Source organism: Salmo salar, chromosome 13, assembly GCF_965601325.2.
Source record: "Salmo salar chromosome 13, fSalSal1, whole genome shotgun sequence".
In the NCBI taxonomy this organism is placed as follows: domain Eukaryota; kingdom Metazoa; phylum Chordata; class Actinopteri; order Salmoniformes; family Salmonidae; genus Salmo; species Salmo salar.
The window spans coordinates 15,705,818-15,718,453 of record NC_138303.1 but is presented as its reverse complement, the minus strand read 5'-3'; the positions used below and the strand labels follow the sequence as shown (position 1 = coordinate 15,718,453).

Genomic DNA, 12,636 nt, shown 5'->3' with positions numbered 1-12,636 from the left:
GCTGCCTCTAATTGGAGAACTCAACTCAAAACTCAACATAGAAATAAAAAAAACAAGAACTAAACATAGAAACAACAAACATAGACTGCCCACCCATATCACACAATGACCTAACTACACAGAGAAAAAACAGCTCTCATAGGTCAGAGCGTGACAGTAACATGTAAACTCCTCCTAAACTATGTAACATGTCAACTCCTCCTAAACTATGTAACATGTAAACTACTCCTAAACTACATAACATGTAAACTCCTCCTAAACTATGTAACATGTAAACACCTCCTAAACTATATAACATGTAAACTCCTCCTGAACTATGTAACATGTAAACTCCTCCTAAACTATGTAACATGTAAACTACTCCTAAACTATGTAACATGTAAACTCCTCCTAAACTATATAACATGTAAACTACTCCTGAACTATGTAACATGTAAACTCCTCCTAAACTATGTAACATGTAAACACCTCCTAAACTATATAACATGTAAACTCCTCCTAACCTATGTAACATGTAAACTACTCCTAAACTACTTAACATGTAAACTCCTCCTAAACTACATAACATTTAAACTCCTCCTGAACCAAGTAAACTCCTTCTGAACTCTATAACATGTAAACTCCTCCTAAACTATGTAACATGTAAACTACTCCTAAACTATGTAACATGTAAACTACTCCTAAACTACATACCATGTAAACTCCTTCTGAACTCTATAACATGTAAACTTCTAAACTATGTAAACTCCTAAACTATGTAACATGTAAACTCCTCCTAAACTATATAACATGTAAACTCCTCCTGAACCATGTAAACTCCTCCTTAACTATGTAACATGTAAACTCCTCCTAAACTATGTAACATGTAAACTCCTCCTGAACTATGTAACATGTAAACTCCTCCTGAACTATGTAACATGTAAACTCCTCCTGAACATGTAAACTCCTCCTAAAAACTCCCTAGAAAGGCCAGAACCTAGGAAGAAACCTAGAGAGGAGCCAGGCTATGAGGGGTGGCCAGTCCTCTTCTGGCTGTGCCGGGTGGAGATTATAACAGAACATGGCCAAGATGTTCAAATGTCCATAGATGACCAGCAGGGTCAAATAATAATAATCACAGTGGTTGTCGCGGGTGCAACAGGTCAGCACCTCAGGAGTAAATGTCAGTTGGCTTTTCATAGCCGATTATTCAGAGTATCTCTACCGCTCCTGCTGTCTCTAGAGAGCTGAAAACAGCAGGTCTGGGACAGGTAGCACGTCCGGTGAACAGGTCAGGGTTCCATAGCCGCAGGCAGAACAGTTGAAACTGGAGCAGCAGCACGGCCAGGTGGACAGGGGACAGCAAGGAGTCATCAGGCCAGGTAGTCCTGAGGCATTGTCCTAGGGCTCAGGTCCTCCGAGAGAGAGAAAGAAAGAAAGAATTAGAGAGAGCATACTTAAATTCACACAGGACACTGGATAAGACAGGAGAAATACTCCAGATATAACAGACTGACCCTAGCCCCTCGACACATAAACTACTGCAGTATAAATATTGGAGGCTGAGACAGGAGGGGTCGAGAGACACAGTGGCCCCATCCGACGATACCCCCAGACAGGGCCAAACAGGCAGGATATAACCCCACCTACTTTGCCAAAGCACAGCCCCCACACCACTAGAGGGATGTCTTCAACCACCAATTTACCATCCTGAAACAAAGCCAAGTATAGCCCACAAAGATCTCCGCCACGGTACAACCCAAGGGGGGGCGCCAACCCAGACAGGAAGATAACGTCAGTGACTCAACCCACTCAAGTGACGCACCCCTCCTAGGGACGGCATGGAAGAGCACCAGTAAGCCAGTGACTCAGCCCCTGTAATAGAGTTAGAGGCAGAGAATCCCAGTGGAGAGAGGGGAACCAGGCAGGCAGAGACAGCAAGGGCGGTTCGTTGCTCCAGTGCCTTTCCGTTAACCTTCACACTCCAGGGCTAGACTACACTCAATCATAGGACCCACTGAAGAGATGAGTCTTCAGTAGAGACTTAAAGGTTGAGACCGAGTCTGCGTCTCTCACATGGGTAAGCAGACCATTCCATAAAAATGGAGCTCTATAGGAGAAAGCCCTACCTCCAGCTGTTTGCTCCTCCTCCTAAACTATGTAACATGTAAACTCCACCTGAACTATGTGACATATATACTTCTAAACTATGTAACATGTAAACTCCTCCTAAACTATGTAACATGTAAATTCCTCCTAAACTATGTAACATGTAAACTCCACCTAAACTATGTAACATGTAAACTACTCCTAAACTATGTAACATGTAAACTCCTCCTGAACTATGTAACATGTAAACTCCTCCTAAACTATGTAACATGTAAACTACTCCTGAACTATGTAACATGTAAACTACTCCTGAACTATGTAACATGTAAACTCCTCCTTAACTATGTAACATGTAAACTACTCTGAAACTATGTAACATATATACTTCTAAACTATGTAACATGTAAACTCCACGTAAACTATGTAACATGTAAACTACTCCTAAACTATGTAACATATATACTTCTAAACTATGTAACATGTAAACTCCTCCTGAACTATGTAACATGTAAACTCCTCCTGAACTATGTAACATGTAAACTACTCCTGAACTATGTAACATGTAAACTCCTCCTGAACTATGTAACATGTAAACTACTCCTAAACTATGTAACATGTAAACTCCTCCTAAACTATGTAACATGTAAACTACTCCTAAACTATGTAACATGTAAACTCCTCCTAAACTATGTAACATGTAAACTACTTCTGAACTATGTAACATGTAAACTCCTCCTAAACTATGTAACATGTAAACTACTCCTGAACTATGTAACATGTAAACTCCTCCTGAACTATGTAACATGTAAACTACTCCTAAACTATGTAACATGTAAACTCCTCCTAAACTATGTAACATGTAAACTCCTCCTAAACTATGTAACATGTAAACTCCTCCTAAACTATGTAACATGTAAACTACTCCTGAACTATGTAACATGTAAACTACTCCTGAACTATGTAACATGTAAACTCCTCCTAAACTATGTAACATGTAAACTACTCCTAAACTATGTAACATGTAAACTCCTCCTAAACTATGTAACATGTAAACTCCTCCTGAACTATGTAACATGTAAACTACTCCTAAACTATGTAACATGTAAACTCTTCCTAAACTATGTAACATGTAAGCTACTCCTAAACTATGTAACATGTAAACTCCTCCTAAACTATGTAACATGTAAACTCCTCCTGAACTATGTAACATGTAAACACCTCCTAAACTATGTAACATGTAAACTCCTCCTAAACTATGTAACATGTAAACTACTCCTAAACTATGTAACATGTAAACTCCTCCTAACCTATGTAACATGTAAACTACTCCTGAACTATGTAACATGTAACCTCCTCCTAAACTATGTAACATGTAAACTACTCCTGAACTATGTAACATGTAAACTCCTCCTGAACTATGTAACATGTAAACTACTCCTAAACTATGTAACATGTAAACTCCTCCTAAACTATGTAACATGCAAACTACTCCTGAACTATGTAACATGTAAACTCCTCCTAAACTATGTAACATGTAAACTACTCCTGAACTATGTAACATGTAAACTACTCCTAAACTATGTAACATGTAAACTACTCCTGAACTATGTAACATGTAAACTCCTCCTAAACTATGTAACATGTAAACTACTCCTGAACTATGTAACATGTAAACTCCTCCTAAATTATGTAACATGTAAACTACTCCTAAACTATGTAACATGTAAACTCCTCCTAAACTATGTAACATGTAAACTACTCCTGAACTATGTAACATGTAAACACCTCCTAAACTATGTAACATGTAAACTCCTCCTAAACTATGTAACATGTAAACTCCTCCTAAACTATGTAACATGTAAACTACTCCTAAACTATGTAACATGTAAACTCCTCCTGAACTATGTTACATTTACATTTACATTTAAGTCATTTAGCAGACGCTCTTATCCAGAGCGACATACAAAATGGTGCATTCACCTTATGATATCCAGTGGAACAACCACTTTACAATAGTGCATCTAAATCTTTTAAGGGGGGGGGGGGGGGGGGGGGGGGGGGGGTTAGAAGGATTACTTTATCCTATCCTAGGTATTCCTTAAAGAGGTGGGGTTTCAGGTGTCTCCGGAAGGTGGTGATTGACTCCGCTGTCCTGGCGTCGTGAGGGAGCTTGTTCCACCATTGGGGTGCCAGAGCAGCGAACAGTTTTGACTGGGCTGAGCGGGAACTGTGCTTCCTCAGAGGTAGGGGGGCCAGCAGGCCAGTGGTGGATGAACGCAGTGCCCTTGTTTGGGTGTAGGGCCTGATCAGAGCCTGAAGGTATGGAGGTGCCGTTCCCTTCACAGCTCCGTAGGCAATCACCATGGTCTTGTAGCGGATGCGAGCTTCAACTGGAAGCCAGTGGAGAGAGCGGAGGAGCGGGGTGACGTGAGAGAACTTGGGAAGGTTGAACACCAGACGGGCTGCGGCGTTCTGGATGAGTTGTAGGGGTTTAATGGCACAGGCAGGGAGCCCAGCCAACAGCGAGTTGCAGTAATCCAGACGGGAGATGACAAGTGCCTGGATTAGGACCTGCGCCGCTTCCTGTGTGAGGCAGGGTCGTACTCTGCGAATGTTGTAGAGCATGAACCTACAGGATCGGGTCACCGCCTTGATGTTAGTGGAGAACGACAGGGTGTTGTCCAGGATCACGCCAAGGTTCTTAGCACTCTGGGAGGAGGACACAAGGGAGTTGTCAACCGTGATGGCGAGATCATGGAAGGGGCAGTCCTTCCCCGGGAGGAAGAGCAGCTCCGTCTTGCCGAGGTTCAGCTTGAGCTGGTGATCCGTCATCCACACTGATATGTCTGACAGACATGCAGAGATGCGATTCGCCGCCTGGTTATCAGAAGGGGGAAAGGAGAAGATTAATTGTGTGTCGTCTGCATAGCAATGATAGGAGAGACCATGTGAGGATATGACAGAGCCAAGTGACTTGGTGTATAGCGAGAATAGGAGAGGGCCTAGAACAGAGCCCTGGGGGACACCAGTGGTGAGAGCGCATGGTGCGGAGACAGATTCTCGCCACGCCACCTGGTAGGAGCGACCTGTCAGGTAGGATGCAATCCAAGCGTGGGCCGCGCCGGAGATGCCCAACTCGGAGAGGGTGGAGAGGAGGATCTGATGGTTCACAGTATCAAAGGCAGCAGATAGGTCTAGAAGGATGAGAGCAGAGGAGAGAGAGTTAGCTTTAGCAGTGCGGAGAGCCTCCGTGACACAGAGAAGAGCAGTCTCAGTTGAATGCCCAGTCTTGAAACCTGACTGATTAGGATCAAGAAGGTCATTCTGAGAGAGATAGCAGGAGAGCTGGCCAAGGACGGCACGTTCAAGAGTTTTGGAGAGAAAAGAAAGAAGGGATACTGGTCTGTAGTTGTTGACATCGGAGGGATCGAGTGTAGGTTTTTTCAGAAGGGGTGCAACTCTCGCTCTCTTGAAGACGGAAGGGACGTAGCCAGCGGTCAAGGATGAGTTGATGAGCGAGGTGAGGAAGGGGAGAAGGTCTCCGGAAATGGTCTGGAGAAGAGAGGAGGGGATAGGGTCAAGTGGGCAGGTTGTTGGGCGGCCGGCCGTCACAAGACGCGAGATTTCATCTGGTGAGAGAGGGGAGAAAGAGGTCAAAGCACAGGGTAGGGCAGTGTGAGCAGGACCAGCGGTGTCGTTTGACTTAGCAAACGAGGATCGGATATCGTCAACCTTCTTTTCAAAATGGTTGACGAAGTCATCCGCAGAGAGGGAGGAGGGGGGGGGAGGGGGAGGAGGATTCAGGAGGGAGGAGAAGGTAGCAAAGAGCTTCCTAGGGTTAGAGGCAGATGCTTGGAATTTAGAGTGGTAGAAAGTGGCTTTAGCAGCAGAGACAGAAGAGGAGAATGTAGAGAGGAGTGAGTGAAAGGATGTAACATGTAAACTCCTCCTAAACTATGTAACATGTAAACTACTCCTGAACTATGTAACATGTAAACTACTCCTGAACTATGTAACATGTAAACTCTTCCTAAACGATGTAACATGTAAACTACTCCTAAACTATGTAACATGTAAACTACTCCTGAACTATGTAACATGTAAACTCCTCCTGAACTATGTAACATGTAAACTACTCCTAAACTATGTAACATGTAAACTCCTCCTAAGCCATGTAACATGTAAACTCCTCCTAAACCATGTAAGATGTCAACTTTTGAAACATCTTTCTTCTGTTTAAACATTTCATTGATGGCACAGTAAAACAATGAAAACTGCATTGTCAATTCTCAGCTACTGTTCACTTGCTATTGTACAGTGTAAGTGTGTGTGAATTGTTCCCTCTACTCTGTAGTATAACTGAGTGTAGCGTTCTCTCTTTGCTGTTTCTGAGGGCTGCTGCTCCATGTCTGTCTGGTCTCCACTCAGGTTGGGAAGCTGCTTGTGATGGCCATGAGCTGGCTCCCCCACAGCAATCTGTTGGGCCATCCCAGCATCAAGGCCTTCATCACACAAAGGCGGGATACATGGGATCTGCAACAGTGTACCCACACTGACGCTGCCCCTGTTTGCTGACCAGGGTGACAGCGTGCAGCGCATGGCAGCACAAGGCGTGGGAAAAGACTTCAATATTAATGTTGTGACCTCTGGCTAAATGTCTTCGCCCTGCTCATTGTCTTAGTTATAACTGTTGTCAAGGTGACAGTTAAATGCTGCAGATTCTGCTTCAACCAGTGCTGCATGAAGAGGACATTGAAGAAGAAGAATGAGTAAATGTAGTGTAGCCTACTAGGGTTTACTGAAGAAGAAGAATGCGTAAATATAGGCTATTCTATTGCCTACTATGGTTTTATGAAGTAGCAGAAAAGGAAGAAGAATGAGTAAATATACTGTAGAATACAAGGGTTTTCTCCAGGGTGTGAAAATAGACTAGAGTCTAGCATAGGTGGGTAAAAGGGGCAATCTGCAGTAGCTACATCCATTTTTGGACTTAATTAAATTAATTAATTAATTAATGACATGCACTTGTTGATTCTTGAAGAATATGACTTATACATGCCTTTAGCTTAGTTCAACTGTCGTACCCCATCAGAACCCAAATATGAGCTTTTTTTCTCCACTCTTTGTAAACAAAGTAAATGTAAACAAACACTATACAGCCTCAAAACATGGTTAAAGCAATAATGCTTATATTATGGATAGCCAGTCCTTGTATCCACAGCTATGTCTATGCACTTTACCTTCAAGAGAGAGTGTTGAATAAAACAATAATTGATTCATAGTAAACACATTTCAGTTGACCATGTTTATTTTTACAGTCTACGGACAAAACAGAGTGGTATAGGGAGTCAGCGGCTGTAGGGAGTGAGCGGCTGTAAGGAGTGAGCGGCTATAGGGAGTGAGCGGCTGTAGGGAGTGAGCGGCTGTAAGGAGTCAGCGGCTGTAAGGAGTCAGCGGCTGTAAGGAGTGAGCGGCTGTAGGGAGTGAGCGGCTGTAGGGAGTGAGCGGCTGTAGGGAGTGAGCGGCTGTAGGGAGTGAGCGGCTGTAGGGAGTGAGCGACTGTAGGGAGTGAGCGGCTGTAGGGAGTGAGCGGCTGTAAGGAGTGAGCGGCTGTAAGGAGTCAGCGGCTGTAAGGAGTCAGCGGCTGTAAGGAGTCAGCGGCTGTAGGGAGTCAGCGGCTGTAAGGAGTGAGCGGCTGTAAGGAGTGAGCGGCTGTAGGGAGTGAGCGGCTGTAGGGAGTGAGCGGCTGTAGGGAGTGAGCGGCTGTAGGGAGTGAGCGGCTGTGAGGAGTCAGCGGCCGTAGGGAGTGAGCGGCCGTAGGGAGTCAGCGGCCGTAGGGAGTCAGCGGCCGTAGGGAGTGAGCGGCCGTAGGGAGTGAGCGGCCGTAGGGAGTGAGCGGCCGTAGGGAGTGAGCGGCCGTAGGGAGTGAGCGGCCGTAAGGAGTGAGCGGCCGTAAGGAGTGAGCGGCCGTAAGGAGTGAGCGGCCGTAAGGAGTCAGCGGCCGTAGGGAGTCAGCGGCCGTAGGGAGTCAGCGGCCGTAAGGAGTGAGCGGCTGTAGGGAGTGAGCGGCTGTAGGGAGTCAGCGGCTGTAGGGAGTGAGCGGCTGTAGGGAGTGAGCGGCTGTAAGGAGTGAGCGGCTGTAGGGAGTGAGCGGCTGTAGGGAGTGAGCGGTTGTAAGGAGTGAGCGGCTATAGGGAGTCAGCGGCTGTAAGGAGTCAGCGGCTGTAAGGAGTGAGCGGCTGTAAGGAGTGCAGCAGGGAACTGAATCAGGCTGGCAGGGAAGATACTCCCAATCCTGTCCCAGTGCTGCTGTCCCTCCCTGTCCTCCCATGCAGAGCCAGAGCACTGTGACCCACTTCCACCCTGTCATGACCCACTTCCGGTTGTTCCTTCCTGACCTGGCGCTTCCATCTGCAGTCTCTGCCACTTTCTGCCACAGTGCCACTGCTAACTGGGCCACTTGTGTAACCAGCCTGTTATCCCCAACAGTTTGCTTTTAGCCGTGATCAGAGCTGAAGGTTGATCCACTACAGTCTCTCTCAAGCGTTTTCCTCATTCTGCCCTGCCAATCACCTGAGAATGTGAGCAAGCTGGCAAAGAAACATCAATAGTGGAGTCATTAATGGAGAAAATAGGTGAAATTCTTTGTCAGCTTTCGGAACAGTCATGTGGAGCAATTTCAGATAAAGGAAATGTATGACAAAAAAGTGCCTTCTTAGTGATCACTGGAACAAAAAACAATACATATCCTGACCCTAGAGGAACCTTTTGCCGGGAACAAACACAGTTTGTTTTTTGACAGAATCCTGCTGCTGCAGTCCAGGAAGTAAAGTGGGAGGCACTTGCGTTTCCCGGCTGGTGCTGACATCAAACCCAGTGAGAGTGACCTGTGTGTCTGTCTGTTTGATGACCCGCCTCCTGGAATGTGTTCCACCGGGGATCAATAACAAAGAGCTCTGATCTGATGGCAGCAGAATAAAACACACAGGCAGAGTAGACAATAGCACTGCCAGAGACAAGGAGGGCGAGTTGTGGGTGTTTGTTCATTCCGGACAGCCAATTTGGACCCATTGTGTCTTTGTTGTCTTCTGCAGAGAGTTGGTACCACAGTTTGGTTCAATTCAAAGACATTCAATTCAGGAAGTGATTTCAATAAAACATTCTAAAATGGGAAAACTTTGTCATTGAAAATAGATACCCTTTTTTCAATGTTTGAATTATAATTTAAGTTTGCTTCCTTATTTGAATGCCTTTGATTCGAATTGACCCCAACCCTGGTTGGTAGATCATGAACAGAGAATTGAATGGCTACGCAGAGGAACAGATAACTTTATCAGGATGAGCATTGAGATTATACGTAAATAATTTGATGGTTGACACAGCAGACTTTTCAACTATGACCAGCAGTTGCATTGCATATCTGAAGTGTGTTTGACATGTTTCCAAAAACGATCCATTCATTGATAATCATCACACAGTATGACCACTGATCGACCTGTTCAAAAAAAATTATGTTCAAAAGGGTTTTAGAATGATTGACGAAAAAACTGTTTCTCTCATCTGGGCCTTTTGCAAAGACAGCAGTTTATCCTTTACTCTCACCTGGTGTTCAAACTAAAGAACTGCAATTTTCTACAACATTACTCCATTTGCATATGAGTAATAGTGCATTAACACAGGCAGCCCAATTCTGATCATTTCTTCACCAATTGGTCTTTGGACCAATCAGATCAGCTCTTTTGACAATAATTGCCAAAAGATCGGAATTGAGCTGCCTGTATTAATGCCTGTGTATTGTTATATATTTGTTTCCAAATCAATTACCCCTGAATGAACTCAGCATAATTCTACATTAGACTTGGTTGATCCTTGCCAATCATGTCAATAAGCTGTGAAGAAATCAAAAGCAAAACATTTAGAAAAAATAAGTGCTAATGAAATAATATTTTACTCCCTCCAGTACCTGACAGATCTCAGCTCCATAGATGTCGTTGACTACAAGAGGAGAGGAATTCTACACATCAGCATACAGGCCAGAGATTGACAAGGTTAGAGGTCAAGTTCATGAGAGACTAGGTGCATTCATTTAACCTCAGCTGGGGCACAGAGTGGGAGGAGTTTGAGGAGTTTGTAAATTGTAGACCATTCAATTGGTCTTAAAGTGACATAGTGAGAAGAAGTACAGAGCTGAGGTCCTCTTAACCCAGCCTTCTCTCTGTGGCTTCAGGACAAACTGGTCTGATTTTGCCTTAGACATTGTCACCTTCTGGTCCCTGTTAGTAAGATATCCAATAGGAAAGTTGAAGAAGAAATGCAAACTACTTATAACAGCATTGTAAAGAAAATAGGTAGTATGTAAACATTGAACCAGGTTCTCTTACCATATCTAATGTATACAGTCCAGCAAAGGTGGCCCAGATCTGGTCAACGACGTCAGGTTCACCGGGAAGGAACCTCTCCAGAACACCAGGTCTGGCCAGTTCCTGTTGGACCTTCTTGGTGCCGGCCAGGTGTGTGCTGATGTTTGGACATTTCACAGCCAGAGAGCGCTCCATCATGAGGTGAGCCTCCCAGTTCCACACAAAATCACTCGGGGAAGATTATTAGTGTGGAATGAAATGGCCAAATCTAATCCAACAGTATCATCATTACAGATGAACCGGGAAGTGGTCTGTGAATTAGTCTTGTGAGTTTATGTGTACATACAGTACATTCAACGTTACAATGGCTACTGAGAATGGACTTCCAGCTTTAACAACCACAGGTGAAGTAAAACGACTGGATGTTAATATCTAACCTGTTCTTTGTAGTTCTGTGGAATGTACCCATAGAAGAAATATAAAATAGCAACCTCTCTTCCATCTCTGCAGAGAGAATGAGAAACAACAAGAGATATAAATATAGAGTTTGACTTGCTTGAATGCAAACAAGCTTCATGTCAAGTAGCATTTGCCACTTGCTATTTACATGAACATTTATATGAACCAGTGGAGGCTGCTGAGGGGAGGACGGCTCATAATAATGTCTGGAATGGAGTCAATGGAATGGAATCAAACACATCAAAGACCTGGTTTCCATCCGGTTGATATTATTCCATTGACTCCATTCCAGACATTATTATAAGCAGTCCTCCTCTCAGCAGCCTCCACTGATATGAACATTTGTTATTTTGTTCATGTCAGTAACACTTGTTAGAAAACAAACACAATCCATACAACTTCAAACCCTCTTTGCATAAGAGGAATATTTCTGCATAAAGGAAAACATGTTGCCGTCAATTTGTGAACACTCATGACTTTATTGTACCATAACTGATAATGATTCACTTGACTAATAAGCACCAAGGAATACAACCAAACTTACTTGTTCCATAGATCGTTCTCAGTAAATCTATGGCTAAAGATGCTTCTTTGGAACTCTTCAACCAGTGAGTGAGAGTTAGTGAGTGAGAGTTAGATAGTAAGCCTTGCCAGTTGGAGTTTGAATCATTCAAAGTCAAAGTGATATGAAAACCTTATGACCCCCACTTCTCTGAGCCGTAGAGGTCACAGGCCTTATGCCAGACCTGCAGGAGGGCTGTTGTCTAGGATATGCTTGCTTTTCTCCAACTGACCAGCCCTCTTCAGGATGTGCCTAGTAATTAAATAATAACAGGCCTAATTTAGAAAAATTATTCACAGGGGACATTTAAAGGTATCATTTGATAACTAGTTGTGTGAACATACCGGTGGACGTCTGGTGTGCGGGCAGAAACACCACAGTCACTGGCAGCAATGCTGTTAATCCCTATCTGCTATCTGCTTCAAGGGGGCTCCCATCACCACTTTGCTTCAGCATGTAGTCTGAGCAATTCAGACCCAAAACTATGGACTGGAAAGTTGCATGAGAAAATTCATCACCAATATTATTTTTGTGTGACAGAGCAATACCTTACCTGAACAACCTGGCAGTGAAATCATCCACTGTGATAGTGCTATGAAGATAGAAGCACATCCTTACATTGTGCAGAGATCAAGCACCTTCAGTAATCTGCAGATTTCAATGTGACTTTACAGTACTAGAATCTTTGGTTCACATTAACCAACTGCTTGGTCATACAGCTCTGTCTGTATTACCTGGCTTGAGTCCTGGCTCATCTTGTCCACCAGTCGGTTGTAATGTGTCTGTACTGCTGGAACCTGGTGGTAGGTAGCTTTAGCCAAGTCACTGGTGAGGGGAAGAGTCTGAACGGTGTGTAGGTCACCATCTGCAACCAGACACGTGTAAAGTAGCTCTAACACTCTACGTCCTGACATGGCTGCTGAACAATGGCTGACCTGCTCATTCTCATCGCGCAGTTGTTGATACTCTGAACTAAATCCCCTAAGCACACCATCTCAAGGGTCTAACCATCTTATAGTAGAGGATTCCATAGTAATACCATATATCAAGTAATACGGTGTTATAAGCAAGTTTTCTATGGTATTGAGGGGTGGATGAGGACTCATTTCAGTGACTGTAGAACATTCTAGTAGTCTTTTACCCCCAGATATATGTTTTTTAATTAAA

At 44.0% G+C, this 12,636-nt stretch overlaps 1 pseudogene; it reads right to left on the bottom strand.

Annotated features, from left to right (window-relative positions):
• Positions 1-8,082: 8,082 nt before the first annotated feature.
• Positions 8,083-12,383, bottom strand: LOC123726129 (glutathione synthetase-like; annotated as a pseudogene).
• Between the last annotated feature and the right edge of the window lie 253 nt (positions 12,384-12,636).